Raw genomic sequence first — 25,661 nt, 5'->3', positions numbered from 1 at the left:
TCCTACATCCACTCCACGAATAAAGCCTTTGCCAATGGAAGGCTTACTAACACCTACTTCAGCTTAAAGCTACCAGACTTAAATGTTTTCATTTTCGGTCCTCTCCTTTTTTGCGTTGTTGCTAAACAAAACATACTTCAGAAAAGAAAAATCGATAATTGACCATAAAGTATCAAGTGAGGATAGCTTCATTACCATACAGCCAGCGACTGGGTGGAATATCGAACAAAAAAGCGTTGGAGTCGCACGGCTGTCCAAGCTGAACTATCACATGAGAAAAGTGGACTGCTCTTTCAGCTGTACTGTATTAGGGAGAAAAAAAATTGAATCATATCGAAAAAAAAGTTCAGCCATCAAGTTGTCCCAAACTATGTGACACTCGAGCAACAGCTTACTTCAAGCGGAATCACTTTAAGCATATCTTTGGATTTGAATATTGAACGAATGCCATCCATAGTTACAAGATTTTGTCATCATCGTAATTCCTAAAATGAACAGATTGCATAGCTATTGAATAAACAACATGTCTCGACCGTTCCGTTTATTTTTTTTTTCTCTCGATAGAGCGACGACAACCAGCAATAATCTTTTCTTGCTTGTCAGCTTTGACCTCTTTCTGAGCCAAACCGCCGCGCCCCTCCTTCCACCCTACCAAAAACCAAACTCACCATGATCCAAACGAAGGCAGCCTCGTACGCCAGACTAGAACACATCTCGCCAGCCAAGAGGGTCTTCATATCGGCTTTCATTCATCAATCGCGCGAGCCCCATCGATAGATACGGATACGGAGGGGGGGACGAATACTTTTCGTCGACCTCAGCATTATTATATTTATTTCGAATGCCACAAACGTACCGTTCGTCGGCGCTCGTACCAACGCAAGACTTATGATGGCAGAGCTAACGCGCGTGCCGTCCAGCCCGCGCCAAATTGGCTCCAAATGGGGAAAAATCGTGAATTATCGGAATGTGGGGAATCTGGCGGGAAATAATAAGTTCGTGATTTACCTGAAACGGAAGAATGAAAAAAAAACATGAGCTGTATTTCTTTCGATGGCCATTGTTTGTTATGGTGCCCGGCACCAGCGTAACGGTATTGACTACGAGGCTGTCATAAAATCCGTCCTAAATAGATCGCTTATGACGCTTTGACGAGCGAAGATTTTGCTTGGACAGGTGCGAGTTAAAAAAAACAAATGTGGAATGATACACTCCGGTTTGCTAATACCGAATAGCCGAAAATATTATGCGAAAGCTATAATCAAAACCATATAAACCATCCAAGGACCCTCAAATATATGGTCTATAATACCTTGTCAATGTACTGAGGTACATCATTAATATTGTTTCGAGGCGGCAATCGGTCGAATCTAGTTTAATCTAGCGATACTGAGGTGCTTGAAATAATGTTCGGTAATTTTTAGCGTATCACTGAATTAAATGAGAGACAAACAGCTTGATATTTACGCTTAAGTCAAACTTTACATTTCCCAGCTTGTTTTTAGAGACGTACATCAGGAAAGGTGCAAATTATATGAATGGCCAAGAATATCAATCGATCGTTGAAATAAATATTCAATATTACCCACCCTGGTTTAAGTTTCGAAATTACTAGAACCAAAGCTGCAATAGAATCTTGATGACAATAGAATTGAATAAAGCGTAAACTGAAACGCGGTTTCCACCTTGTTTACCGTAGCCTTTCACAAACGAAAGTGAAAATCGTTACATGGATCGGAATAATCCAGACAAAAAAGCAAGCCGGATTTCCTCACTGGATGTATAATAATCCTTCGATTTAATACTCCCTTCGTGTTCGACTGACCGAAAGCAAGGACGACCAAACACACTTTCGATTTTAATCCGCTCGTTTCAATAAGTAATCCTATTTGACCAACACGCTTTACCCGACCATTCGGCCGGGGCTCTGTCTGACCAGTCCACAGATTGACCAGGTGCAACCGAAAGCAGGGAACACGCGTCATCGTACAGAAACAAGCAGCCAAATGCAAGAAAACAAAATGCATACAACAGTTTTTGGTAAATTCCGTGAATCGCAAAGTTCGCCACCCGTCAGCCGTTGGTCGTCCCATCATCGGCCCCGCACACAGGATCATGCTCGAGCCATAAGATCTGAGATCATCATAAAGTGTACTTTAGGTTCGCTCAAAAGTTATGCTTCGTTATCCCGTATTCCCCGCTTTTTCTCGAGTCCGGTTGGACCCATATGGCAGTATAAATATTCATTCCGTACTGGCGGCCGGCATAACCCAAAAAAGGCAGTATCGCTTGCAGACATTTGGACGAACGTCCCCGCCAGACGTCTCAAGTTAATCTTGTTCGGATTTGAAAATGAAATTGGATTGAGCACAGATTGCTCAAAAGTAAAAAGTGTAAATTATAGCACTTTTCAATTATTTTTGTTCAGATAAAATTAATTTAAAACATCTATTCATAAAGATAAAAACATATGCAAAATCAAGACACGGGAAGCTCTCCGTCTTTCGGTCACGTACACGCCCCCACTTGGAGGTCGTACCGAATCCCGGACGGAACTCGCGCACACTAGTCGACCCCAAAGCCGCAAACTGATGAAAAGTCAAATGGCTGAAAAAAAAACGAAGATATGCTACGGAAAAATTTTGACAGCTGACAGCTGTTAAACGAAATGAACATGTGTTTTGGTTTCTGTTGCTCTGTTTCCTATTCCTGTCCGTATCGATCGTTTGGGAGCACGGCTCTTTGTGCTTGCTACTAGCTTTGAAGAGACTGTATTATGTTTTCGGCTGCAGTAGGCAGTATCGAGCAAAATCAGAAGTGCTGTTCGGTTTAAATAGCGTAGACTTGGTAGGTAGGTTTTCCGCAGCGGTGAGAAACTGTAGCACATGATAAACATTTTATAACAAACGCGAATGGTGTGTCTGTTTGTCCGGGTCTCGTTACGCTATAAACACAGACTGAAGTATGATGTTGACGTAAATTAGAGTGGATGTGTTTTGACACTGCTTGTGGTTATCAAAACATTGCACTAATTTTAACGATGCATATCGTTATGAGTTTTTCTTTCTGTTCCCGGACAAATGAGCACGTAAGTGCATGCATTATGAGCATTTGGAGATTGAATCGGAGTTCAATCGTTTTGTGTCATGTAGACGGCAGGCTCTTGACAATTATTTTTTTTTTTTTTAATTTTAAGCAGAAAATTTTATAATGATTTTGAAATTATTTTGAAAAATGGAATATTTTAAAAGAAACATTCAACTGGCATTATGAGACCGAGCGTTGTCATGCAGTAGAATCATTTTTTCGTGCCTTTGCTCGTATCGTGGTTCCCGTGGTTCTGTAGTTAGCGATGTCGGTCGGCTAGCTCTTCCACACACGGTTGTACTGTCGGGTTCGATTCCCGATCAGGCCGAGGATCATTCCAGGCTGGAAATTTTCGTGACTCAGCACTGGGGCACAGTGTATCGTTGTACTTATCCTACAACATGCAAAATATGCCAAAAACAATATCGATAACAAATTCTCTCAACTAATCTAGTTGATCGAGACCGCTTTTAGCTCTCCAGGCTAGCGTGCTATATTGTTGTTGTTTGCTTGCATTGGGCCGATGTTCGCACAGTGCTCGGCTTGATTATGGTTTCGTTGAGTTTAAACATCTCAAAACAAATAAAACTGACCTGGTCTCACTAAATACTTAGCACAACCTTCGCAGCGTGTATATTTTGCCAAACCGACAACATAGAAGCATGACCGGGCAATCTCCATAACATGCTTTTCTTTGGGCTGCTGTAATGAATCCATTTCTTATCACACGTCACAATAAGTCCATTGGTTTCAAATAAGAAGGATCCGAAGCAGGCATTTCAAAAGTACAGCTTTTTTTACTGTCTTCTCTGAACACTTTTTTCTGTTGCTGGGTATTTGGGATAGCTACCAGCGCTAGCAATCGGTTAATCACATTGAGAATGCATTGGCAACAGAGCATCGCAAAAGGTGGCACTACACATTCAGCCATTTCGGTAGCAGGCCAAATACACCGGAGATGATTTATTTGCCTATGGCCAAAGTCGTTTGACGGCTGTCATGAGAGGCTGTAAAAAAATAAGCTTGAGGAGTGAAATACAGACTGCTCGGCATCTTATCAACAGCCTTCGTGCAAAGGAAAACAAACCCGGAAATAAAGCGGCTGTGTACTGAAGGATGTGTGTATCGCATACCGGGAATATGGTGAACGGCAAAGAACAAACATCCGTGTATGGGGAACTAGACAGAAACGTTACAGTCGCAAAACATTTTTTTTTTTATTTTACCACTATACCACTACTGTCATAGAGGAAGGCTCTCGAATGTCACCAAAAAACGGTGATCCCTTGGTTCATTTTTCCCCTGATTTTTAAAGCATGCAAACGCTTGGAAATCGCTTTGTGTGTAACCTATAACACCGAAGCAAGCTGTTCTTGCGTTTGGCATGGATCTTCATCGAGCAATTCCTCCAATTCAGCATCTTCGAAGGTTTTTGGCCTTCCTTCACACGGCCAGTCGTCAACATCTAAGTTATCATTTTTAAACTGGTGGTGCCAATAAAGACTCGGTGTTTTACTTAAAGCAGCATTTCCGTAAACTTTTTCCAACTCTCAATGCGCTTCAGCCGCCATTTTCTTTTAATGAAACAAGAAAAAGTAACACATCCTGTAAATTATTTGGCACAAAATCAGACATGCTCACGCCACACAAAGGAGAACTTAGGTGCGCACCAAATATAAGAACAATATAGTTATTTCAAAATGATATTTCAATTATTTCACAGTTCATATAGAACAACTATAAAATTCAGAAATATTAGAGAATTATCCTAGAATCATTTTCAAATTATTTTGAGAATGTCAAAAATTCAAACATTGGAGCATTAGTGAAGAACAGTTATAGAATCATTTAAAATTATAGAATTTAGGAATTGTTTTAATTCGTTTGAAAGTAATTTCAGAATCAGTGAAGTTTTATTTTAGAGTTATTGTTTTAGTATCATTTAAAAACTATTTTGAAATCACTTAAGAATCATTTAAGAAATCTTTTTGATGTATAAAAGTCATTTTCGAATCATTAGAATTATGAGGGAGCTCTAAGGCATCATTTTTTAATTATTTAAGAATTATATGAAAAAAAATTGCTAGTATTTCGACTGTTGCGATGTTATGTACGTTGGTTATACTTTCACTTGAGCAGTCACAAAAATTAGAATGACTTATTTTATACTATCCGACGTTACGTCACAGATCAGAACATCTGCAGGGAATACATTATTTGTTCGTTCCTCATCAAGATGGTTGTTTATAAGCTTATCATTAACACTAACGTTACCTTCCGTTATCGCAATAGGTCCACAGCAAACAGAGTGTACCCAAAATCGCCCCAATCAGTGTTGACGATTAGCTTCAAAAAGCATGGATCATTTTGTCAAGGAACGAACAAATAATATTCTCCCCTGAAAATGTCACTGATGAGTGACGAAACGTCTGATAGTATAAAATAAGTCGTTCCAATTTTTGTGACTACTCAGCCGAAATCAACGAACATGAAAAAAAATTAGTCATTGTTTAAATTTTGGAAATCTATTTTATTGCCATAGAATATGTCTGAAATTGATTTTGAATTATTCAGGAATCATTTGTTTTTCTTTAAATTAGTTTTAATTTATCCAAAATCATTTTGAATACTTTTAATTTAAAACAATTTTCGGATTATTCTAATATTATTCTGAAATTTTTCTAGAAGCGGAGCACAAGGTTACAGAGTCCGGTTTGAGCTTCAATTGGTCATGAGTTCGAATCTTAGTAGAATGAGACCGTTTGGTGTTAGAAGGACTTTTACGCATGGGTTTATTCTCTGGTTCCCTCACACCCCCCTCTACTTGACCCTTCCTCCACAATGAAATTTAAAAAAAAGTCAGATACAATTGAATGAATACCTCTCCAGATACAAGTCGGATTCGATTATCAGGACTTTTATACTCGATTCAGATAATATTACTGTTTTTTATTGTTTATTTTTAATTTTTATTTCGAAATTTTACTTTTTCTTTCCATTTAAGTATATTTGTTGTCATTATCATTTATGGCATGTTAGGAATATGTACGAGTTAGATGACACCAATCAATGTTTAACTTTTTTTCTTCAGCTTAAGCTTTAAAACTTTGGCTATTTTTCCCACAGAAATAATTTGTGACTACGCCACTGTATCATACAGTTAAAATAACAAAAGAAAATAACTATTTTACGTTCGCCGATCGCAAATTTGAAAAATTTTTGTGTGGCTCGATTATACGTAGTAAATAATTTTCCGGTACTCTGCATAACTGAGACCGATCTGTAGTTATAATTGCCGAAACTTGGTAAAGAAGAGCAATAGAGTATATGTAGAGAGATGAATGAAAGTATAAAAATCCATCACTTACCACGGATAAAAAGTAATCTTTCTTTCCGTTATAGTCGTTTGAGATGGCAAAGATAAACTCGATCTCTAACAAAGATTGTAACATTTCCTTCTTTCTTTACTTAATCGACCGTAGGACGTAACCGGCGCCGTTATCGATTTATACAAAGCGGAAGCTACTGAGTTGTACACTGCTGATAGTAAAGTGGCGAAACCCTTTTTTCCAACTCTAAAATCTTTTTCGAAATCTAAGACTGCGACTTCCGATTCTTGAAAAACTATATAGAACAGTCAAAAAACATGCAATGTCCGGAATTTGTAAAATATCACAGACGTCATTTTGAAAACCATGAAGGTTGCTTCCGGTTTTCGGCGAACAGTCCAAAATGGTCAAATATCACTCAAAATTGGTGCTTCCGGGATCAGCATGATGTCCAAAACGCTAATCGGCCCCAGAGGCTGTTTCGAAATCTAAGATGGCGACCTTACATTTTTGGAAACAGTCAAAATGATCAGAAACTATCTAGCTCCCGAAACCGGAATATGACCGAACGCCGAAAATATGGATAAACGAGTAGTGAAATAAAAGAAATGCCTTTAAATTTTTGAATTTTTGAAACATATTACAATCACTCTGGAATCATTCTAAATTTTGTTGGGCATTTTAGAATCATTAAGGAATAATTTGAAAATCATTTTAGCATGACTTTCAAAAAATTCGAATCATTTTAGAATCATTTGTTTGAGAGTCATTTCAGAAGCATTTTTGAATTACCTACTTCAAAATGAAATAGTTGCAGAAGTTGATAATAAGACAGGACCGCAAAGTTAACGTAGAATTACAACAGCCTATCTTATGTCTATATAGTTTTGACGTAGAATTACGTCTTACGGCAACATATACAGGGGACGAGTTTCATTACAGGGATCCAATTTCAAAAACCAAAAACATCGAGAGCGTCACAAAAATTGTCCATTTTCAACTGTTTTAAGCTCAGTCAGTTTCCAACCGATTTTCGTCATTTTTGCAGTAATCGATTGGTAAATCAACCAAGCACCCGTCCAAATGCAGAAAGTTGTAATCTGATTGTTCGAACGATTGTACTATTGAAAATTGTCAAGCCTTGTCGAAACGCAAATGTCGACCTCTGATTGGTCGCACAATGCTTCCTTCCCTAACAAGGTCGACGGAATATACCTAGTTGACTAAGAATGCGCGCTTTGTGTTTTATGTACAATTCATTCCATGATTGTGCCGATACCACACGGACGTTGGTTGCTGATCGTGAAGAAGAAAGAAAAGCCGGGTTTCAATTTCTGGCTGATCGCGCTGGGCGCGTTGATACTTAAGCACCTGACTATCTGGCGGCTGTTATGGAGTTTTCGGTAGCTGCAGAATTATTGGAAATGACAGGCAATTCTACTGAAGAAAACGGGAGAACTAGAATCATCGGCGAATGGTTTTTTTTTTTCTTCACAAATTATTTATTTGACACGGCACAAATACAATTCAATGTTTAACGGCGCCAATTATATCGGATGACTTAAAATCTATAAGCAAATTTTTTATCCTCGCTGCCGACTACGAGCTGAAATTAAGTCTATCTTAAAACTAGCATGTATTATTCAATCAGTGTTTTGTAGTTGAATGGTCGTCTGATGATCATCGAATGAATATGCAGCATGTATGGATTTGTTCTGCTAAGATCGGCGAATGGTTATCCGAAATAATGATAATTGAACGAACTTGCAGTTTGTTACTGTTGTCAAATATAATAGCACCTGTTGGTGCTCCACAATAATGTGATTGAAGTAGTTAAGATTTTTCATCATATGTAACAGACGGAAAACCGCTAATTTCAGCATTCGCAAGACAAGAAAAATTCAACATTGCCTCAAGAATGTGTTGGTGACCGGTTATAATATATACTTGTTCTAGTGCTGGATGGCAGCAGATAACAGAAATGCAGCACTTACGCTATTGCGTCTTAAAACAAAACGGTTATAGTTCGACATCACAGCAGAATTTCCACCTTCATACTCATGTCTACCGTCGGCAGTATCAAACACGCAACAATCTGCCTCAATGCGACTTTAGTCACACCTGTTTTTGCAGTCATCCCTTTCCACAACGTGCAAAAAATCTATGTCAGAGCGGATATCGCACGCTATCTGGACCATAAAGCATTTATGCGATAATTGAATGAAATTTGCAACTGCAGCAACCAGTCTTTTTCAAGGCTGCCAAATATATTTGGAAGAGCATAATGAATGGTTATTACTAAATTGCAACTTTGATTGCAGTTTGATGCTGCTGCAATTGCGCAGCAGTGTGATGTATATTACGATTCATTAACTGTGCATCACAAGCGGTATATGCGAAACAAATCCGATTCCAAACAGAAAAGTTCAGCAAGTTCTGCTCACGGCGCTGAGTCCGTTTTAGAAAATTCACAACACTTCATTAACAAATATGTAACGTCTTGAAGAAGACGGTTGTTGCTTGACATCACAGCATAATTGCGACCCTTATATCCGATACGAGAACGGGAACATCTTCCTTCAAGCCGTGCAACACACGATACATGTTATATTGTTGCGAGCTCAATCCCCAAACTGACAGCCGTTTTTCATTCGTTATGACGAAAAAATATCAAATGACAGCGGCAGCGTGCGAGATTCCCACTGAAGCGGGTAAAAAGATCAATTACAACATTATCCGTTCGTAAAATGGCCCGAAGAAGATTTTCTTTGTTTTTTGATCCACTTGCTGGCTGACATGAGTGACGCAGTTTCGTCACCAGCTATGAAGTGACCTAAATTTGAGCTTGCCGCGCTTGCCAATTGCCGCCGTTCATTGTTCGAAAACAATCAGCCAAATAGTTTGAATGAAACTGGACTATGGTCAGCAAATTATCGTCTACAATAATGACAAGGGAGGGTAATGGATAATGGAAGGAAACTCATCTTATACATCATTCTTATAATACTTGTCAGTACGCATCAAATTATATCGACTAATACTTATCGTTTAACGGTTTTCGGTGACATTTTTCAATTACGAACCTGAAAATAAAAGTAAAACAAATCGATTATTATTCATTCTATCAGAAAAGTTTATGTTGACAGTATTACACCAACAAAACAAAGAAAGCAGATAATAGAAAAACTTTTCCCAATTGGGATGCATAGTGTTTTCGTGCTTGGCTGTCAGTTGACAACGTTTACAGTCATTATTATGCAAGATATATTTTGTGAATTTCTCGTTTATTCTGTGGATGCGTTGGCTGGAGTAAAATGTCAAAAATAATGCACAGTAAAAAGATAAATCGCCTTGAGCAGTAAAAGTTTTGAAGTATTTTGAATAGAAAATATTTCCACAATTTTATCCAACCGTACAGACGAACTGGACAATCCGTTCCTAACCTACATTCATTTACATTTACACTTTCAAGCTTGAGTTAAAGTAGAATACAAGAGGTAAGTCCGGAAGCAGCCGAAGTCGGTCGCGGCGATACAAGCAAATCTAATTATGTAATTATCTCGGCCAATGTTTTGACGCGACTGTTTAGAAACGATGTCTCCTGCGAGCCACCCGAGTAGTGCCATAATTAAACGTGTCAAACTGTCTTCGGAACAGAAATCAGATACCGAAACAAGGGACAGTGTCTCGAAATTTATCTCCCAGTTTTGACACTTTCCGAACGTCATCCCCGCACGGAGCGTATCAATTTGCTTCAAATGTCGAAATTTGCTTTGTTTTGAAACACGAACCGCGCCAGAGTCTGAGCGATTGGAAACGTTCGAGCGGCACAGAATATCAATCTATTGCATACTCAATTAGTTTGGCCGGCGCGACTATCCCGTTCTCCTATCCCAGCCGATCACTTAACCCCGAACCAGTGTGCATTCTATACCAAACAGCGGTGCAGCGATTATTGTTGCAGTTGTAGCCAGTTTTCTGTTCTGTTTGTATATCATTTTTCTCCTCCCATCTGGCGCAGATCTGATTCACCTCATCGGGGCATTCGATGTACCGACGACGAGAGGAAAGCGTATTGTGAAACACAATTGGAAACAGTTGCATTCGTGCAGATCGGAAAATTCTGGATGATACCCAATGGTAGGTTTATATTATAACGACTAAAACCTTCCCCCGAAAGCTGTAGCACCAAATCAAGTGAATCCCAGGATTAGTTGCAATACTAAAACTATTCAACAATTATTGGTGCATTTTAGGGGAAACGATACGGTCTGGATGAAATGATTGATGGTTATTTTTTGTATTATATAATGCAAACAAAAATATAACCCCGTGCTGAGATTTTTATCACGAATGTTACACTATTCAATTATTTTTGGTACTGAGAATAAAGAAGTGATTTATTTGTAGGAGGACATTCTGTGTATCTTTCACATGCAGATGACGTTCTACCGTGAGCAACAAGACCCCATCTGAAAATAAAATTTTGTAAATTGTGAAAGCGAAATGCAAAAATGTCTCCGTAATTAATTTGTGCATCTCTTTGACTTTCCATGCTAGGGACAGGCAAGCGCCCCACTTTAGTGCAGCCAGCCTGTGCTGTTCTGACAGTTTGCTCAGTTTACAACTTTTTACTACTTTTGAATGTCAACGTTGAATTTCATACGTTTTTCTCCACCTTTTTTTTTTTCTCGTAATCAGCAATAAAATAGTCGTAAGCGGAAGACGTGCGCCCAAGGGCGTCCAATTGCACGGAATTTAATTTATAAGCGAAATAGCAATTACCGCTCGTGCCAGACGGATGGAGTCGCGCCTTCATCAGTAACTATCAGTGTACTTCAGCAGGGAAAGCCGGTAAACTGATTTTGTATCACCCTTTTTTAGTTGTTTCTCTCTCTAGGGTCGGTCCAAAAAAGTACACTTAGGTATCTTGAGTGTCTTTCAACAATAATCGCTCAATGTTAGCAACAGTTTGTATTCAGTGAGGTGTTGAGTAAATTTAAGTAAATTTAAGCAATGTACTTCCATCCACAAGTTTGAGTCTCTCAGCCAGGACGAACACATACGATTCGCATAGATTCTCTAGGATTCCTCACATTGGATTCCTGAGCGTCCTTGAGAAGGATTCCTGAAAAATAATCCTCAGGAATGCCCTGCATATGGCTCTAGGATCCTTGAAATAAGAATCGTGAGTGGGAATCCTCCGGATCGTGTTTGCGATTTTTTTCACGATTCCGTCACCGAGTTATAGGCATCCTGGGAATGGATACTCTGCGTGTTAGTAAGGGAGCAGTGATTTTTGACGAAGAATTACGTCGTACTTTGAAAGGGTGGCATGTCCTTTATGGACCGATAGGTCTGAGCCAAATAAAAGTGGAAAAGGGAGGCAAGGCCAAAAAAACGAGAATGGAGTAAAAAGAACAAATTACCAACAAAGAAATTTATGAACTTTACTGAAAGTGATAGAATTAATATGTGAATTAGATTACAAGTGTGATGTGAAGTGTATAGTGATTCTATCAACAGCTCGACGGAAATTATTAAGTTTATGAAATCATGTTTTGATAAGGAAATCGCTCCATTATTCATCTCAACAGCTGGTGCACTTATATTCACTTCATTTCTCTTATTTGTCCAATTTACCGTCAAATTTCTACAAATTTTGAAAGTAAATCTATTTGCTTCTCGATTTTGTCAAGTGGTTGAAAGTTTTACGTTGAAAATATGGTAAAATTTGACGATTACTTGATCAAAAAGGTGTGATGGATGAATATAGGTACTGAGATGAATATAGGAGCGATAACCCTATATTTTTCGTAATAGAGGAACAAATTCGTAGCCAGTTCGATCATGATTCAACTAATTGCGTGCCCGCAATGATGCAGTGCAGACGACGCACGACGATATAACGTTAAATGAGCGAACTGTGAGTACGGGATGAGCCTCGGTAACATTTCTTTGCCGTTTTTTATCCGTAGTGTTTTGGTAAGCGGTATCATTAACTACTTAAAATAAACGATTTCGGGACGCAGTGCCATTGATGTTGTCACAATAGTGAATTTTCTGGTTATTCGAATTGCCATTATATGGGGTTATCTACCTTTTTAGTTTACAAAAAATCAAAAACAAAAATTTTGCATCATCTCACAGTACAACTTCATTCACAAATTTTCATAAATATCTGAGCAAGAGGCAAAAAGTTAGAGCACCTCTTTACGGCCTTATACGCGTTTCTCTTAGAATGCTGTGTCTCAAAAAATTACTTGGCGTGTTTACGATTGCGGTAAAAGTGCTGAATCGATTTTCTTCATTTTTTCAATTGTTCGTTATTTAATTCCCCGGTCGGGGAAACGGCCACATATAATTGGTATTTTTTGTGAACGATTTTGTTTGTAATTGTTGATTAACTAAACTTACAGAAAATTATTACTAATAAAAAGGTGCTACACGCTTGAGAAAAAATCCAGACTTTCCTCTTTTTCCTCGAACAAAAAGGTATATATCCCCTAGGGTGGGGAAAAATGATCGTTTTTCCAGAACCAATTTTATTCGGTTCCTTTTGGGGCTCCACACAACCCTCAACTTACCGGGAGTCGATTGGTTTTGTCTCCGCTTGGCGCACTGCATTTCAAATTTGTATGAAAATTTATATGGGAAAACCCACTTTTTAGCATTTACCTTTCTAGAAAGCTCAATAATGCTCTAATAATGCACTACATTATGTTAAAGTATAGTAATTTAGATGCCGAACAACTTTGCAGAAGACACTGAAGAGCTAGGATGTCTCTAAAAAGAGCTGTAGCTGTTCAAAGTTGAGTATGTCGATTTAAATGCAGAAAATTTTGTTTTCTGCCAACATTACCAATGCACCGGTGTCAGTAGGATTCCCATCAGAAGTAACCTGTCGTAACGAGTTTATACACTCAACTGGATCAAGCAAACAAATTTAGGTCAATATTCTAGGCGTAGGTAGAATCTACAACTTGTTTCAGTGGTTACTTCAGATGGAAATCTGACTGACGCCGGTACACTGGCAGTGTTGGCAGAAAAAATGATTTGCAACATAAATTTCGACATTATCAACTTTGAACAGCTCTAGTATTTTTATGGGACACCCTAGCTCTTTAGTGTCTTCGGCCAAGTTGTTAGGCAACAAAAAACCTACCATCTGAAGTCATGAAACCTATGGTTTGGGACATTTTGAGCTCTTTAGAATGGAAAATGCAAAAAAGTTTGTTTTTCCATACAAATCTCCATACAAATTTGAAATGCAATGCGCCAAGCGAAGACAAAATCAATCGACTTCCGATAAATTCAGGATTGTTTGGGGCCCTGAACAGAACGAAAAAAAACTTGGTTCTGGCTTTCTGCTATCAAGTTTCGTTTTTTCCATATAACGATTCCCCACCCTAATATCCCCTTAATTCGTTACCGATTTAGTTTCTTCGGACACAGCGTGCTTGGCTAGCTCTCCTACCAACAGCAAACGTGCGGAAGTCTAACTGTCACTGGCATAGCTCTTCTTACGATGAGGCTTCTTCATCTTTTTCGCGTCACCTTTGGTCATATTTTTCAATGTATTCAACGATATGCTTGTTAACGGTTAACAGTTGAAAAAAAAAAACAATGTACTTTCGCGCACAAAGTTCGTTTGTGAATTACCCATTTATTTTAAAGTTGAAGGCGTAACTATTAAAAAGGCCACAATCAATTATTGAAATTTAACTTGCTTAATGGTTGCTACTCCGTGATTGAACGAAATAAGTAAAATTGCTCAGTGAATCAACTGAATGGGGCTGAGAGTGACCGACCATTCTAATTGTACAAGTTTCAGTGACTCAATACCTTTTCAATGATCAATAACGACGCTGGCCACGTCCTTGCAATTTGGTGGGAAGATAGAAGGGATATGTTAGCGTGACCTTTGCTGTGTCGAGATTGTGTATACCACTGCACTTTCTACAAAGATCACAGAAAGAAGGGTTTTTTATGTTAGTAGGGAAGTGTAAACGTTCTATCAAAGCGAGAGCGACGTTGTCTCAGGAGCATACAAATGTTCTCTACCATTGAGAAGGTGAACAGATTCGGAACAAGTGAGGTGGAGGTGGTGGTGATGAGGAGCCAGAGAATGAACCCATTTATAATTTCTTTGATAATAAAAAAATGGCTTGCTTCTATAACAAAATTCGAACCCACGTCCATCTTCCGTGACAAAAGCAAAACCTTGGTGCTACATTCCGATTCGGAACTTGACCTTCTGTTAATTGATACACATACTTCGCAGCCGACTGGACTGTTTAGTGTACAAGACAACTGCTACTGACCTACTGACATCAACAGTCTCTCCCGAGCCGCAACTCGGACCTACGACGACTGGCTTGTTAGGACAGCATCGTACCTCGAGACCATCTGGGAGATCTGAGAGCCGTAACAGAGATAATCCACCCTAATAAATTACGTGTCTCACTGTCAAGCCCCAAGCAAGCAAACGATTTTGCTGTTTGTGAGCTTTTAACACTGGAATACCTGCTCGCGGCTACAAGCGGCTGGGACAAACGGCCACCCTCTGCGGTTAACTGTATTTTTGACTGACGAATTTGATTCTGACAACTCAGTTGAAGAACCTTGTTCTGCTGAGCTTCTCAGATTATCTCAGTAAGGGTCCCTTTTAACTGTTCCGTTCCGGATAATGAGAAAGCGGACACTTTGGCTAAGATGGGCGCAATAAACGATGCTATACACGAAAGACCAATTTTGCAATTCTCACGTTAACTTATTCGTATAATGTTTCTTAGCAAAAAAGTTGAATGAATAATTTAGAAGTTAGGTTCACATTCAGGGAAAGTTGTTCCCGTGGGTTGAATAATTCAAAGGACGAAAAAGCTTCTCTGTTATTTCCTACAATTCATTCTTAGACAGTTGATCTGTATAACCAAAGATTTTTAAGCTACCATGCTTTGAATAAAGTCAGTACAAAAATACATACGCTCTTTAAAAAAATTACTCTCTAGTTTCAAAAAATTGTCCCCACCCGTAGAATCAACATATTTAGGAAGAAGCAATGACTGGAGAAAATAAACCTATATGTAAACATATTAGTGTTTTTTATTGCCTTTGCTTTATCTTTTTTTTTGGCTTTAAGTTTTCAATAAGTAAGGCGATAATTAAATGTATTAACTGATGATTATCAATTTTCTCTACGTGATGTTTATACATGTTATTCTTAAATTTATCTTTTAAAGTTTTCGTTAATTTAATATTAGTATCTCCTCTTTGGTCTGCAACGTAGCTCTTAGCTTTTAAAATTGAGATCATTAGCTTAGTGGCTAAGCAATTCCCTTGTTTCAACTATAAATTGAAGTATGCGTTCTACATAATCCGAAAAATGTGGAAATTCCTCACAAATGATCTATAGCGGGAACATGAATTCACCATCCCGCCTTGTGGTATTCAACAATTCAGACCAAGTTAAGTCATTTGTTTGAATAAACATACAGTAAAGTCTTTTTTTACACGGTTTTATTTTAAACGGTTCTTTTTTACGACGATTTTCCAAATAACGCGATTTTTTTACGTCGTTTTCTCAAATAACGCGGTTTTATTTTACACGGTTTTTTTGCACGATTTTCCGTCTTCGCGTAAAATTGTTACAGTAAGTAACAGTAATGGTAACAGACTACAGTAGGCTGTTTTTTACACTGTTTCATTTTTGCACGGTTTAATTTTGCACGGTTCGTTTTTCGACGTTTTTCCAAATAACGCGGTTTTTTTACGACATTTTTCCAAGTAACGCGGTTTTTTTACACGTTTTTTTTGCACGGTACGTAGAATCGTGTAAAAATGAACTTTACTGTACGTAAAAATCCCGATAAATATTTGGAAACGTCAGTTTTTGCGTTTCTTCCAAGCCACATTCCGCTTCTTCTGCATCAGTACCAACATAAACAGTAAGCCGATAAATCTACAGAATTAACCGCTACAGTCGACAAACAAATAAACAGTAACATCATAGTTAAATACAAAATTTTATGAACATATGCAATGTCTTCTCATATTATTATGAATTCACTGTTGTTTTTGAATTATCTGGTTCTTGAAAATGAATCGATCAGGTCATATTATAATAAACTTAAAAGTACCTCAATTACCAGCAACCAATGCTGGTTACACTGCATCAACGTGAGCAGTCTCCTGTAAAACGTTACCAATACCACTACATATCATTATGACGATACCAACACCGATGGAATCGTTCTAAGCGAAGTGGTTCGGAGCTGTCAAATACATTACAAATACGCTAGAGCTTGGACAGGACGTGACAAGTGGCTTCTAGTTATTCTTCTTTTCGTTCAAAATTGCCCTCATGAAACATTGTGATTTTTCGGCACGACGCTTGCCAGTGTTTCCAAAAATGTTTAATTAGCAAAATATAAATATCAAGGATTTTCCAAGTTCTGGATTTCAATTTTTATTAATTCATTTGATAATGCTAGTTCAATTGATTTAAAGATATATGTTAAATTTATTTGAACCAGCCATAATTTCAACTCATTTTGGGTTCCTCTTGCTTTTCATGAAATGAATCTGCTATTGTTTATCATACGTAGTTTCAAAAACATGAATAACATTTCGAATGTTGATTTTTGTAGACATTACTCAGTATAGTGTGAAAAAGTTTCAAAAAATTGTTGAACCAAAAGCTGTTCATTCACTTGGTAAGCAAAAACAGTGTAAACAAAAAATACCGATAGTTTTCGCAGCACGGCCAACCGTACCGACTGATAATAAAATTTAACAGTGCGCTAAGTAAAGCTACCAATCAGAGAGGGCTCTCGTTCTGACAGAACTTTGGGTGATTTTTGGTTTCTCTTGTCACGTCCTGTCCTAGCGCTAGAGTATCAAATGCGTTATGCCCAACGCACATGCGTTGTACTGGTTCAAAACTAGATCATTAAATGTTCTGAAAAAGATCATAAATGATCAGACTTTTGGGATCGAATCGGAACAATGATTTAATTTGTATGACTTCCATCCAAAACGTTACTCCGATTAATGGATGAATCCTGACGACATGGCGGTATTCCACTCCGCTTGCGTACGTTTTTGAAATTCGTCGCCATTTTTTTTTTTTTTTACGGAATCCTCAAATCAGACATACGTTTCTTTTGACCCAGCCAACTAGCTCTGGTTGTGCGAAATATCAGAAATTACAGCGAACGTGTCAGATCAGCGTGAACACAAACCTTAACTCTTCGATCGAGATTTTGGGGCATTATTCAAGCTTTCTTGTAAAATAGGCATGGCGAAGGGAGGATTGGACAAGTAAACTACAACATCATGTTGTTGTTTAGTTGTTTTCTTCCATTTGTTTTTATTTTTTTTTGTTCCTGAGAGTCACTATGAGTGGATAAATAGTGGTTCAAATTTTTGCAAATAAATTTCACTGCTAGAATAAAATGTTTAGTGAGTTGTAGAAAAAAACAAAACAAAAATGGAGTCTAATGAAAAAGTTTCTTAAAATACTCACGAGTATTTTTGAAAACGATTCTGCTTGTGTTGTCGTGTTTTAACCAAAATAACCAACAAGATTAGGTTGAACATGTTTCCTGTTAGCGTTAACGAGTCATAGTTTATAGCTTCCACCGACAACCGTGGAGGACCGGACCATTTCCGGTTACTCACCAGGGCGAAATAAAGAACGCTCCAGAAATTGGTTGCAGTGCTTTTTTCTACCATTGACGGCTCACCGAGGTCCGTGTTTTATTTTCGTTAAAAAACGATCCCAGGAACCGTCCGTTGGATAATGAAATATGAAATACGAGTTTTACGCCCACGGTAACAATGTGTAACTTTCAGCGCAAGCAAAAAAGGAACCGTTGATAAGGAACTTCCCATGATCCCGGTATTTACGGGCGGCTCCATCCCGTGTTTGCAATACATCGGTCTCCTCTCGCTGCTCAGGTTGGTCTCTAGTAGCTGATTGGAAGGCCAACCTGCCAGCAAAAGCAATAGCCACATTCCAGCACCATGACCTGCACCAGTTCTATAGAGTCGGCTAGATCTTTTGTACAAGCCCGGGACCGTGTAGCCAGCCAGTAGCGTATGTGTATGCGGGCATGCGGTTGAAGTTTATTATGCAATAAACACAGCAATAATTCAAAGCAGATTTGATTGCCGCAAAAAAAACGTTGCGAGCCTCCCTTAACGAGCTGCCATGGATATCGACACTGGGAACCACTGAAGGAGAGTATCCTAGTGAGAACTGGTCGCCGTATTGAAAGCTATTCGGACGCGTGTGGGACGCGAGGGAGGGTCGAGTGCACACAACGCATATGGAAAAGCATAAATCGATGGTGACCATATCGGTCGAGGCATACAATAATGGTAGAAAAATAATAAATAGCCAAATGGGAAAGCTTCGAGGACGACAACGAGTTATTGCGACTGCGAGAGGCACAGTGCGGCGTGAGGAAACAAAACAAAAGCAAAATGTAAGGCTACACGAAATTGACAGGTCACCTGTTTCATTATCTCAACACCTCTAAGCGTATATTTAGACATTTATCTTGTTCCGATTGTCTCGCTTTGGTCCGGCTATCCGATCGTCTTAAATTTATTCACATTTCAATAGTCGATTAAATCGCCGACTTTGTTGTTCTTCGTAGAAAAAAAAACTTCAGTTTAAGTTGTCAATCGTCAAAATTAAAAATATCTCTTCGACGCAAAGAATGCGCCACCTGTGTGCCCAACACTTGACCATCGTTCTAACGCTTGATTCATCGATAAAAACATATGTCATGTTAACCTTGCGCATGGAAGGAACCCGTCGAGAGCAAAGGTGTAAACAAATGGTTCCCCCCCTTGTAAGGCACACATTCGCAAAGCGAATGGCACAGACTGACAGCCCAGCCAGTAATCGGGTGTCAAAACAGCACAAAAGAAATCCATCGTGTCGATGTCGCCATCGAGCAGCTTTGAACTGACATATTTGTTCGACACAATATACACCCCGGGATCAACATGAGCAGGATGATTTCCCCCGAGGGCCTGCCGCGGCAGGATGTGTCAATTTTCACCCGCCGTGTTCTGGCTCGACATGACAGTCACCATGTGCGGCAACTAATTTTGCAAAAATAAAAAAAAAACGAAACGATAGAGACAGCTATCACCTGCTTGTTACCGGGATGTTTCCGTATCTATGCTGGTCGGATTGTTACGACCTATTTTGAATGATAAATGGGCTAGAGAAGGGGTAACATGTGCCACGGGGCATGAAAAGCCCGTTCTAGTTGTTTTAAGTTGATTTAATAATGACGCTTGTACGGCAGCGTGTCTTTTTATTCAAAATAGCTGTTATTTTATGCAATACTTCGTTGTAAAAATAGTACTAAAGTTTTCAGGTGAAATTATTTATTCAGTGTAAACAACCACAACCGTGCGTGAGGGAAACAGCATTTCAAGTAATCAATAACATCAATCACAAAAACTGATTAAATCATACGTATAAAAAATAACATTGGTCAGACCTTTTGGAAAAGCCTAAAAACCCTTTCTAAAAGAACATCTAATTGAGTGGAACTTCAAATCCTGACTCTTAGCAATATTTATAAATGAAAAATTTTAAAAATAATAAGAGCACTGACACAAAAACAGTCGGGCAAAGTGTCAAAAGTAGACTTTAAGGTTATACATTTTTGAATACTTTTATTAAAAAATCAGAAATTGAAAAAAGCACTAGCAGAATTATTCCCAACCATCAACCATTTCATCGCAAATCCTATCAATTCTTCAGGATGAAAGTTTTTTAAAAACCTTATCGTTGTACCTATATAATATTGGATTACCGCTTCTTTACCGACCAATCATTAAACCGTGGCCCAGCTCCGTTTCACATTGTAGCCAATTTGTAAAAATCCTGCGCCGCATAACTCAGCGCAAATCGGTGCCGGCAGAGAGGTGGGTGTTAGGGGGTTGAGGTTTGGTTGAGAAAAAAAAACGAAAAACCACAGACACCACCCGTCCATAAATAATTCCGTTTGTTATTTCTAGTGGTTTACTACCCCACCCAGTGACGAATCCGCTGAGCCATCATTTTGACGCCCTGCCCGCCATAATACCGCAAGGCAACTTGCTCCGGGACGTGACTGTCTGTCGGTTATGGTTAATGGGAACCAAATCTTCCACTGTTGTGCTATTCTTAACCACGGAAAGTAATACCGACAACTGCGGCTGTAACATCAAAAAGCTTCGAGCTAGCTTTTGTATGTCGGGAATTGATTTTGTCGGAATAAAATTGATTACAATCGTATTAAAGCTTTTTTTTTGCGAAATTCCATGAGAATGTACGTCAATTTAATTGGAATTGGTCAATTTAATTGGAATCCTGTCACGACATCTGAACAACTAGAGCTCTACAACAAAATTACATCTCCAGTTATTTTTCAAGTCATACCCCACAAAGAAGATTTTTGATACCTATAATTATATAAGTGCACCGTCAAAATCGTACACGTGATCAAAATTGAGATTTTAAAAGTTTCTCAATTATCGAATATATTTGTAAATATTCAGCACAAAATTTACGCGTAAAGTGCTATAAATAATAAACATGTTTCCAGGAAATCTTAATTCATAAACTGTGCCAACGAAAAACGAAATTAGTTGTCAATAACTTTTCTCTCATCGACGCTATAATTTACCTATTCTGATTCCAGCAAAGTTAACCACTTAACACACTATCCACGGCTTCCACACCGTAGTCACATCCGTTGGTGCATCAGCGGAAAGACATAAAATCATTTCGTTCGAACAATAGTGCCAAAAATTTGAAATTGTACCGGAATTCCGTCCTACCAGCGACGAACGACACCACATCCAGCAGCGGTGTGACCAAGGGACCGTTCATTAATGATGTCATGCGTTTAGGGGGGTGAGGGGGTTTTAATTATTGTGACATTTTGTGACATATGGAGGAGGGGGGGTTAGCTTGAGTGTGACATCACATTTCAATTAAAAATAAAAAAAAAAGTCACATACCTAACCACAGAGATCAACTCAGAACTATTTATAATATTTGCATCATTCATTCATAGTTCTAAGATCCCTTTTTTTGCTCAAGATTTGCTTTAGATAAAATAAATGACAATTTTTTTCTCGCTAAAAAAGCATAATTTTCTTTAATTCTGTTTTACCGTGCATGTTCATTTATGAATGACAGCGCAATTTCAAGTAAAATCGTCCTTATTAAGGTGAAACGGGACGAGGTCGCGATCAACTCGAATTTTGCAATCTAATTTTTTCTTGATTCATGAAGACTCAGGGTGGCCACTCATTTTACATTTTCGAGTTCCCGCATTTTTCCTGACTTTTTCCCGCATGATTGCAAGAAATTCCCGATTGTCAAAACTGGTAACTAGGTTATGTTCTATCGACGGTCGAACCTTAAAATTGGATGTACCGTGGAATGGGGTGAAATTGATCAGTGGGGTGAAATTGATCACCTGAAAATTTGTGATAGAAAATACTAATGCAAAGATATTGCTTTTACAACACTAGGCAATGTTAACGTGTCCTTAAACGCAACTTTTGCATGATTCACATACCTGTCAAAGTTAACCCTTGCATACCCGGTGCAATTTTTCATATTTTCGAAAAATTCTTCTAACTCAGTCAAAACTCAATCAAATTTGATCAAACAAGTTTCCAAATAACAAAAAAAATTATTGAATTTACTTAAAGTAATCTTAGTTGAGGGTTAATTACGTTAAATTTGGAGAAGTGAGTAAAGTTTGATAAAAGCTCAAAAAATGTAATTTTCAACAATGATCATTCCATACCATTAAAGAAATACTGATGAATTCGCAGAAAACCACAAAGATTTTAATTTCAGAGCTAGTTTCTGAGCTTTTGCAACAAACCGAATTGAAATCGGTCTAACGACGATCAAATAAGAGCAAATTTAGCAACAAGCAGCTCGTGAACCAAAATAAACAAATTTTAACCCGAAATATCGTTATTTTCTTTTCCAAACTAGCAGTAAATGATAATTTTCTGCACAGAAATCATCATTCATCTTTAGCATATCGAAAAAAAGCACATTGCCAAAAGAATGTATGGATTTCAATGGTGATCAATTTCCCCCTAATTTACCTCATAGTACCTTATAGAATTGTCGAATTTATTTCATGAAATAGACAATAGAAATTTCACCAATAACCATAGAGGTTTGCTGGATCACATACCAGTACTTGTTTTAAATTATACTATTTCGGGAAAAATGTACATGAAGCTAGTTAATTGGAAATTGTTATAAAAATTGATCAATTTCACCCCGTTCCATGGTAATAGCGCATATCACTTTTTCCGAATTTGCTCGGGACATTCTACACAAACAGTTGATTAGTTACATAAAATGCAACTTTTGCCTTTATACAGGTTAAATATAATTTTTGCGATATTCTCTAATTGGCAAATCTTCCATTAAGCAGTCAATAATCGTGTTAGCTGTTTCGTGCATTCATTATGTTCGTCTATCTGTCTTCTTAAAATGTGATATAAGCACCGTTTTTATTCAACGCATAACAACCTGTTAGGAGAACAATAAACAAAACAGCACTTTGCGTACATTTTTTTTCTCGTTGTTCAAATCAACGGAAAAAATCCTGAGAAGTTAAGGATGAACATAAAACTACTTAACCTAAATGTGAAAAATATTTTGATTGAATTGATTATTTAGGGAACAAAACTTGTGACATGGATTTGCTTTTTTTTTTCTCAAATTAAAGATAATGTTATTTTACGTTCAGGGAAAATACTGCGATTTACCTGTATTTCGTTCATCACGCGTTGCATAGATTCAAAACTTTTCAAAAGTGAATTCACAACTTTTTCAGCATTTTGATTTGCTAGTCCATCAAAGTTGCATCTCTCTGGTCATCTGCCAACATCTTCAACTTGTTTGCATTCAACGCTCAAAATGGTCAAGCTTATCAGCAAATGATATTGGGGACTAACATTTCAAAATAATTGATTTCGAAACTTTAAAAATAACCTGGGAATCAGAAAAAAGATCTTAAATCATTGTTTTTCAAATTAAAAGTCTTTTACTGCACGAAAATGATATTGGGGACTAACATTTCAAAATAATTGATTTCGAAACTTTAAAAATAACCTGGGAATCAGAAAAAAGATCTTAAATCATTGTTTTTCAAATTAAAAGTCTTTTACTGCACGAACATATCTTGCAGAAACCGTTGAAAAGGAAACAAATTCGTGTTCAAATAATCAACGTTGTAACATTTGGTAACTTAGAATTCAAAAAATAAGCTTTTTGAGATCTTCAATCAATTTTTTAAATAGAACTATTATCTTCAGCATTGCCGGAAACATCACACCAATCAAGCTAATTATTTTGGTTTTTAGAATGTTTAAAGTATTTTTGTTTATTGGCCACAACCAGCAGTCAGCTGTTTAGTGCACGGGACGATTGCAGGGCTAGTGCTACAATCCTGCAGACACTAACAGTCTCTCTCGAGCCGAGACACGAACCTGCGACGACTGACTAGTTAGGCCAGCATCGTACCCTAAGATCAGTTGCAAAACAAAAAGCATGTAAAAAGTCGTATGCAACAACAAATAAAATAATTCCGGAGTGATTTGCGATAAGAGCGCAACTGGCAAAAGAGGCAAAACATTAAGGAATATCAGTTTAAAAATTTGCAAGTACATTTTCCAATCGTAATTTCAAAGGAAGTGACTAACATTGACATAAATACCAAAAATCGACGTAAAATAACACTGTCTTATAGTTTCCTAACAATACTACATTACATTTGTGCATTTATGGCTAAAATCTGCGCTTTTCTTTTAACCCTTTTCAAATGAGCCCTAAATCATTCTGACAACGAGATTCGCCCATCTCTATTTCGCCTTAAAGCATTCTGACAACGAGATACGCCCACATTTTTTTCGCCTTGTTTATATTTTTTCTTCAGTTGCGCCCCTTTAAATGCGCCTTTATTTTGAAAACAATCTTGATCCGCCCTTTACTGTCGCCTGTTTATGAAATATTTCGCAAGTAAGCCCGTTGTTTCAAAACAATGTATAGGGCCTAGTTCCAAAGTATCTTTTGTTTTGGGACACTGTTTTGTCGCCCTTTACTGAAAACTTGATTTAAATAATTTTATCGATTTATACAAAAGAATGGATTCTTGCCATGAATTGTGTGAGTCTTTTCGAAACCAATGGTGTTATAAAACGATTTGTTTACATTTTGTTAGTTGCGCCCTAAACGCGAATCACTCCGGAAATAAACGATTATGCTGTTTTCTAAGAACATTTGTGATTGTATTTACATCAAAAATAGTTTTTGCCTTCCTCCTAGGAAGGTATAGCAATCACTTGCAAAACCGAAAGTATAAAAGTGCTCCAAAGGGCCGAATGGCATATGTCACTCGACTCAGCTCGACGAGCTGAGCATTTTCTGTATGTATGTGTGTGTGTATGTGTGTGTATGTGCAGATTTTTAATCTCACTCACTTTTCTCAGAGATGGCTGGACCGATTTTCATGAAATTAATTGTAAATGAAAGGTCTCGTTGTCCCATAAGACCCTATTAAATTTCATTGTAATCGGATTTTTAGTTTAGAGGTTATGGTTCAAAATGTGAAAATCATGAAACATCTCGAAAACTACACAACCGATTTGAACAAAATTGATTTCAAATGAACGGGCTACCTAAAATACCTTTAACTTTTGAATTTCATAATAATTGAATTTGTGGTTCAAAAGTTATAACAAGAAACGTGTTTTGAAGACTACTTAATCTCACTCATGTTTCTCAGAGATGGCTGAACCGATTTTCATAAAATCAGTGTCAAATGGAAGGTCTAATTGCCCCATAAAACCCTATTGATTTGTTTTGCAATCGGACTATTACTTTGCCTGTTATGTTTAAAAATGTGAAATCCAGCTATGAAAAGGAACATATTCCGAAGACTACTTGGACTCACTCACTTTTCTCAGAGATGGCTGATCCGATTTCCACAAAATTAGTGTCAAGTAATAAGTCTAGCTGCCTCATAAGACCCTATTGAATTTTACTGTAATCGGACTGTAACTTCGTCTGTAATGTACCGAAATGTGAAAATCGCGAAACTTCATTATCTCAGAAACTACACAACCGATTTGATTATTATTATCAGATAAGCGGGCTAGTTAAGGGTTAACTGATGAATTATGATTGAA

At 37.8% G+C, this 25,661-nt stretch overlaps 1 protein-coding gene across 3 annotated transcripts in view; it reads right to left on the bottom strand.

Moving 5' to 3' along the window:
• LOC129725410 (neogenin) overlaps positions 1-25,661 on the bottom strand; it is a 229,638-nt gene that overhangs the window by 130,835 nt on the left and 73,142 nt on the right. The window contains exon 1 of one of the 3 annotated variants that reach the window (XM_055681227.1): positions 669-953. The exons of the other annotated variants lie outside the window; for them this stretch is intronic. The gene's annotated coding sequence lies outside the window, so the exon portion shown is untranslated. Of the gene's footprint in view, positions 1-668; positions 954-25,661 lie in introns of those variants that run through there. 3 annotated transcript variants of the gene reach the window in all.

Source organism: Wyeomyia smithii, chromosome 2, assembly GCF_029784165.1.
Source record: "Wyeomyia smithii strain HCP4-BCI-WySm-NY-G18 chromosome 2, ASM2978416v1, whole genome shotgun sequence".
Lineage (NCBI taxonomy): Eukaryota > Metazoa > Arthropoda > Insecta > Diptera > Culicidae > Wyeomyia > Wyeomyia smithii.
The sequence above is the reverse complement of the archived record's forward strand: the minus strand, read 5'-3'. Positions and strand labels throughout refer to the sequence as shown.